Here is a 6,501-nt window from a genome sequence, read left to right as displayed (position 1 = left end):
ACAAGAAAAAAAATGTTAGTGCAATCAGGCAATTCGACAACAGGTACACTAGACTTGCTGCAAATGTGGTTTTTATTACATATCCGACTGCAATGCAATTTTCAAACTCTATTATTTAGAAAACAAAACTGTAGATTAAAATGAGGTAAATACAGTATATACAGAACATCATTGCACCCCTTTTCCTGTACTGTGTCCCACTTGTTTGCACTGCTATTTATCATTCACGATGTGCCAACTCGTCTAACAAAAAGAATTTATTCACAAGTGCTCTACATTGTGTCCTTCTATAGAAAGCTGCCACAGTTTGCATTTTATATCAGCAATAGATTTTTATTAACTTAACGATTTACTCCTGCTTCATGAATGTATCTCTACGGAGAGCTGTTGGAAATCACCGATTCAGCAAGCCACTATGGTAGCTCAGTGCCTATGGCGTTGCGGTGCTGAGCTCGAGGTCAAAGATTTGATTCCGGCAGTCAGGGTCACATTTCGATGAGGTCTCATTGCAAGAACACTAGTGTACGCTTAGATGCATGTTAAAGAAACTAAGGTCCAGTCCAAATATGTCATTAGAAACTATACAGCAGGGAACAAATTATTTCCATGAACTCTTTAGTGTGTGCGATGCAACGTTCCTTCACATAGAACCCACACCATGTTTCATGAAACAGCACAGAACTTCCACATGTTACATAGCCTCATTACTTACAAATAAAAGGGCAGTACAAACCAAGGTGGCAGCCACAGCCTCATCCCGCACGGCTGCCTCTAATTCTTTAATATTGTCGGCAGGTAGCCGAGGAAGAACTGGAGGCACCGTCGACAAGGCAGGCTGAGACACTGCACGGGTCTTGTTAAGAGGCTCAGTATTATCCAGCCTCTCAGACACGACCCGTACTTCATGCCTCAGCTGCACCCGCAGCAGCATCGCTGAAACACAAAAATATTTACTTCACAGCAGAAGCGGTAGATTTATGGCATATTTGGTTGTTTCAGAGCACTGGTAAATGCAAAGTATCAGGATTTGTACAGGTCTCGGTGACAAAAATTCATAGGTATTTAAAGACTTTCAAGGGTACCTCCAGCAATAGAAGGAGAGGTGGAACCATTCTATTGTGTCCTAATGGGGAGTACCATATTTTCTGGTCTATAAGTCGCATCTTTTATAAGACTCAACCCCTCAAACCGGCAGCTTTTCCAGAAAAAAACTTCGTTGCATGCACTTCGACTTGCCACTTTAGCCTGAAGCTGTCACCTCTAGCTTCCTGGTCAGCCCAGTTGGCAGAGAGACTCAGAGCGACTGCTCTGTAAATGTAACCCTGCTCCAAGTTTGCCTTCCCCTTTCACATAAGCATGAGCATAAAAAAAACAAAAAACACTAGCAATTACCCGACAGCTCCGTGGTGTCCACAGCCAACTCGCATTCCGCCTTCTTGGCCCTCCTCTTTGCCTTGTCATAAGTGCCTTTGAACGAAGTAAAAATATTCAAAACAGATTATAATAGACACTAGAACGACAAGCAACCTGTTAAGCTGTGCAGGCTACATTCAACGGACAAATGTCACGAATAAGATATTTGTGACCTCTGTGAATGCCCAAAGCAAACTGCGCAGACATTGTGAACAAGCTGGCACAGCTTTGATGACGTCAAAGTATCAGTGGTACAAGTTAACATAACTCAGGAACTGTAGAATGCCACTAAAGAATTAGTTTGTCATTGTTTTTATATTCTTTGCAAGTTTTCAGTTGCACCAACCGCCACCAACAATCAATGTTATGACATATCGGAGACAGTCAAGCACCTGCAAATCTCAATAAACAATGAATCATTTATTATTACAAACCCCTTTCAATGCAAAAACGCAGATTGCATTTGGTATAACTTGGGATGGCAACATTCAAACTGGCCAAAAGGTGCAAGCCTCTTGATGCACAGTTTTTAAAGTTAGATGTTTAACAAACTATACAACCTTCTAAGGCAGGTTTACACCTGCAAGATATCAGCCATAAAATGGCAAGAGTGCTGTTAATATTCAAGCTATTGCTAATTTTACAGATGTAGGCATTGCAAGCTAGGCGGGGAAAAATTATGCATAATAATAAACAGCGAAGGCTTGATTACTTTCCTGTATGTGCAACAATGGTGCTTGTCAACAATAATTGCAACATTTTCAACAGCTATACCAGAGTGCATCATACACAAACTTTAAAGAAAAAGGGGGGCGGGGGAGGCAAACGAACTGTGTTGGTCTTGACCACCGTGGTCTTAAAGGGACACTAAAGAGAAAAGTACTTCTGCATCAGTAAATTACTGTTAAGTCTACACAAACAAAACAAAGTGCATGTTCTTTGGAGTTGGGTTGAAAAAGTGCTAGTATTCATGATGCACGTCATCCAAGTAGCAAAGCAATGAGCCAACTTCTTATTTGTTCTAATTGTCAAGATGTTAATTTGGGAGATGAGCATCATAAGTGACACCAAAACAAACCGTTTCCAGTGAGGAACACATTGTGTGCTTAGTTTTTCTGGCAATGAACCCCCCCACCCCATGAAATTTGAAAAAGATCATGTGCATGGAATTGCAGGGCCCTGAAACTGTCTTAGTGGGTAAGCAAGCTGGCCCTGTCATTGACAATAACATAAATATTCTTTACACAATGCACCAACAGCTCCCCAACAGCTCCTCGGAACTGGTTTTGGCACGTAAAACCCCAGAAAGGACAGTTAACTTTCCCCGCTGAGACTGTTGGATGGCACAGCAACCTTTTGCACACGAGTGCATTGACGCATGGCAGTTTTCATACTTGCAGGCTTCTCTCCACGAGAAAAAAAAAACATGATGTGGACCTTGCTAGAAGCATGTCACTCTAATATATCATACAACTTCCTCATCAACACCCTAACAGATAGATGACTAAATTAAAAGCGTTAGCTATAACTAATTAGGTGCCAAGGGCTAATAAATTACTGGCCATTTCTCAACTGGACTCTGAATAACATGCACTTGGTTTTATTTGTGTAAAATTATCTGTGTATTTTTAAAGCTTGTTACATAACAGCTGGGACACTATACCAATCAGGGTTTTTTTTTGTTACAGAGGGTAGTGGTCACAGGTACAAGGATTAGGTACAACACAATGTCATTCCTACTTATCCAATGTTAGCTGTTGCAATAATACGAGAAAAAAGAACCGTATTAATACGACACAATATTAGGTCAAAACAAAAGGAAAGCGTGGTACAGTAATTGGTACATTTATCATATGAGCACTTAATACAGCCATGAGACAGTGAAAGGGCTGCAACAATACATTGCAGTTACTGCCCTCATAAACTCATAATCTTGAACTTAAACTGTTTGAATGAGATGACAATACTACTCTTTTGATTTACTTGGTATATACGAGTTCAAGGTACAAGTTCAACAGTCAGTTAAGACAGCCGAGCATAAGGTTAGCCGTGATATGTACGTCAAACTTCTACAGGGTGCTGAATAATTTCGCTGCACCTGTTCGAAAAAAGGTTTTGCACTCATCACTGCACTGTTCTTGCTCAAATTTTGCAGAACGATCACATTTTGGGGTCGCCTTCGTTGAGTATGACACTTACCACAGTTAATTGTCTGGTGCTTTTAGAAAAAAGAAGTAAGAATCTGCCTTCACTTGTGGGGATGTGACCTGCTGCAATGAGAACACTAGCATAAACTTGTGTCGCTGCCTGCTGTAGAAAGCAGCTGGTCAGGGAGGTTTGCCACATGTTCCAGGAGCAGGCAACATGCGGCAAACCTCCCTGACCAGCTACTTAACGAAACTTAACACCCATGAATTTTGTATATGTAATGAAATTTCAGTCTCATGAAGAACAAAAATCGTCTGTGTGGAAACGCGACTGTCACGAATAAGCAATTGGTGCAAAAGTTAGGTGCAGAACTATTACTACTGACGTAAACCACCTCATGACTTGCCGAGAAGCGTGTTGACTGCTGCACATTATCTCATAATTTCTGCCTAAGGAAGCTGGCATGACATCAGAATCGCCGCGCGTATAAGGAGCCATTCTGCACCTAGTCTCCGCGTCTAGTACGGGGCACGCTGCAATTGAGAAGTTTTTTCTATGCACCGAATCTGTTTTAGAGGTTTTGCTAAAGATCCACGTGTGCCACAAGCGCTCCGCTATTTACATGCGCCGTTTGATTCATGTGGTCGATCCACTGCATAAGGCTGGAGCTTTCTGTGCAAGCATGCGAAATCGGCGGTTTCATTAGAGCATGTATCCTTTTGCACGAGGTACAATTAAGCTCGTCTCCCATGGAGAGCAAAGCTAGCGGAAGGCGGTGAAAGTTTAGGCTAAGTTGTGAACAACACGTGGCTGAAGCGAAGTGTTACATGATCTCATATTGTGGCACTAACACGCACCACTCGTACTGGACGAACAGGGAGCCATTAGGCCACGCCGAGCACTAAAGAAGTCTCTTTGATTATTTTTTAGGTGCTTTAATGTTCGCATTGAATCCACATGGCTTTGTTTAGCACCACCGCAGCAGTGATGTCGGAATTTCTCGCGAAAACGGCTAATTTATTTCCTGGCCGGCACGGTTGCGTGTAGACTCCGCTGCCCTAAACGATGCAGGAGATGAAGTGCTTGTGGCCGGGTAACACGCGCATAGATCCCCGACAGACCTCATTCAAGACCTATAGTGTAGCTATATCGCGCAAGTCGTGCATGAAATCTACGCCCAGCGTCTTTCTATGCATCAAAAAAAGCGGTCTAGTCAATGCCATTCCGGAGTATATAACAGGCGCGCATGATTGAACTCATCTCGAGCGCACGTAGTACGCGACCGATCAGCCTAGCCACACGTGCGCTCGCTGCATATTTGGCACGCGCCATTAACTACGCAAATACTCGCACACGACGTTGACCCGTAGATGAGAATGCACATAAGGTACAATCACGACAAGAAAACTCTCGTATTAAAAAATGCATACTCACGCACACGTTGACTTCAGTCTCCTCGGTTACCACGTTGCGCACAAGGCAAGGCTGTCGTCGATGGCGATGGCGATGGCGCAAATTCCGGGACGAAAGGAGAGAGAGGAAATCGAGGAACCGACGCTCTCTTTTTTCTTTTTTGAGTGACCTCTCGAATCGCCAGTGCAAAAGTACATTATTATTTAATTAATTACGGCGGATGTATGATACGCAATAAAAACAAGCATACCGGGTTCAAGTCGCGTGGGTCGCACCAGAATCATTGAATGACAAAAACGAAAAAAAATGTATACTAATGTTTGTATTAATTCGATCCGCAATCCGGCTTTCCGTGGCTGTAGAGTGTACTAGTGGCTGCTTCGCTACGGTTTGCAGGTGGTGTAGGTGAATCGAACGTAGCTTTGACACGTTCTATTCACCTGTATTAACAGCTCATTCGTTTCAGCGGTGCAGCAATGGCGCCTTTGAACACCCTATGAGAAATCCGCCGTTCGTTTCAAAATATACAGGAAAGGTGCAGGGCTGGTTCGCGATTTTGCTGCGCCCTTTCTACTGTCGGTGCCGACTTTGTGCAGTCGTGCAGGTACAGTGTCCTAGAATGTACACATACCTTATATTCTAATAGACTGTGGTACAGGTGCGAAGCAGCAGCGCAGCAGACGACACAGCACACATGCACAAGCGCCGTTAAAACCCAGCTTACGGCTATCTGCCGTGTCTAGGCAAGCGCGGGTATATTAACGTCTCCGAAGCTGATTACACCAGCAGCTCAAGACCTATTTAACGCAAGCCGTGCACATTGGTCGGACAAAACACACACCTGCACCGGGTCTGCACTTCGGTATTCGTTTCGTGTGCCGCGCTTTTCGTGAATCGGTGCGCGAACTGGTTCACAGTGGTGCAGGCGAATCGAACGGGCCTTTAAAAAATCCGTTCGCTTCATGGAAGAACGGGAAAAAAATGTCGCAGTTTCGCCCGAAAGGCGAAGCATCAATGGCGATAGCGAATTAGCAGAGAGCTATTCGGAGTAGGGATAGTAGCTTTATCGGCTGCATAAAGTTGGACACATTCAATACTAACTGAATTAACAAGCGTGGTGTCAGCGCGCACAAGCACACATGAATAAATCACACTCGATGACCGCAGACAACCACTGTCAAAACGCTGGCAGCAAGCGCAGCTGCCGCAGCGAGCGAGCGAAGGTTCGTGCGGTTTATCGCTTCAAGGGAAAACTGAGCGGCCGAATGCACAGCATACAAAGGTCAGAGCCGTTTGGAGGTCGCTTGCAAGATACGGTGCGCGCGACAACACCGGCAGCCCGTACCGGCGCAAACATAATAAAAAACCAAGCGCAAAGTACATGAACGCATTTGTTGGCAGAGTAGAAGCCGCCTCCCCCCCCCCCCCCTGCCTTCCGCGCTTCCTTCCCGCTTTGCTCCTTTCGCGTGGAAGATTGCGTCGCCAGTTCCCCTTGCGCCCGGTTACAAGATTTTATCGCCCTTGGAC

The 6,501-nt window shown here is 44.5% G+C and overlaps 1 long non-coding RNA gene across 1 annotated transcript; it reads right to left on the bottom strand.

Moving 5' to 3' along the window:
* Positions 1-874: 874 nt before the first annotated feature.
* On the bottom strand, positions 875-5,129 carry LOC125942203 (uncharacterized). The gene is made up of 3 exons (XR_007464894.1): positions 4,996-5,129; positions 1,393-1,467; positions 875-933 (listed from the first exon to the last, which is right to left on the bottom strand). It is a non-coding gene; the product is annotated as an uncharacterized LOC125942203 (long non-coding RNA).
* Between the last annotated feature and the right edge of the window lie 1,372 nt (positions 5,130-6,501).

Source organism: Dermacentor silvarum, chromosome 1, assembly GCF_013339745.2.
Source record: "Dermacentor silvarum isolate Dsil-2018 chromosome 1, BIME_Dsil_1.4, whole genome shotgun sequence".
Classification (NCBI taxonomy): domain Eukaryota; kingdom Metazoa; phylum Arthropoda; class Arachnida; order Ixodida; family Ixodidae; genus Dermacentor; species Dermacentor silvarum.
This window is presented reverse-complemented; position numbering and strand designations above follow the sequence as displayed.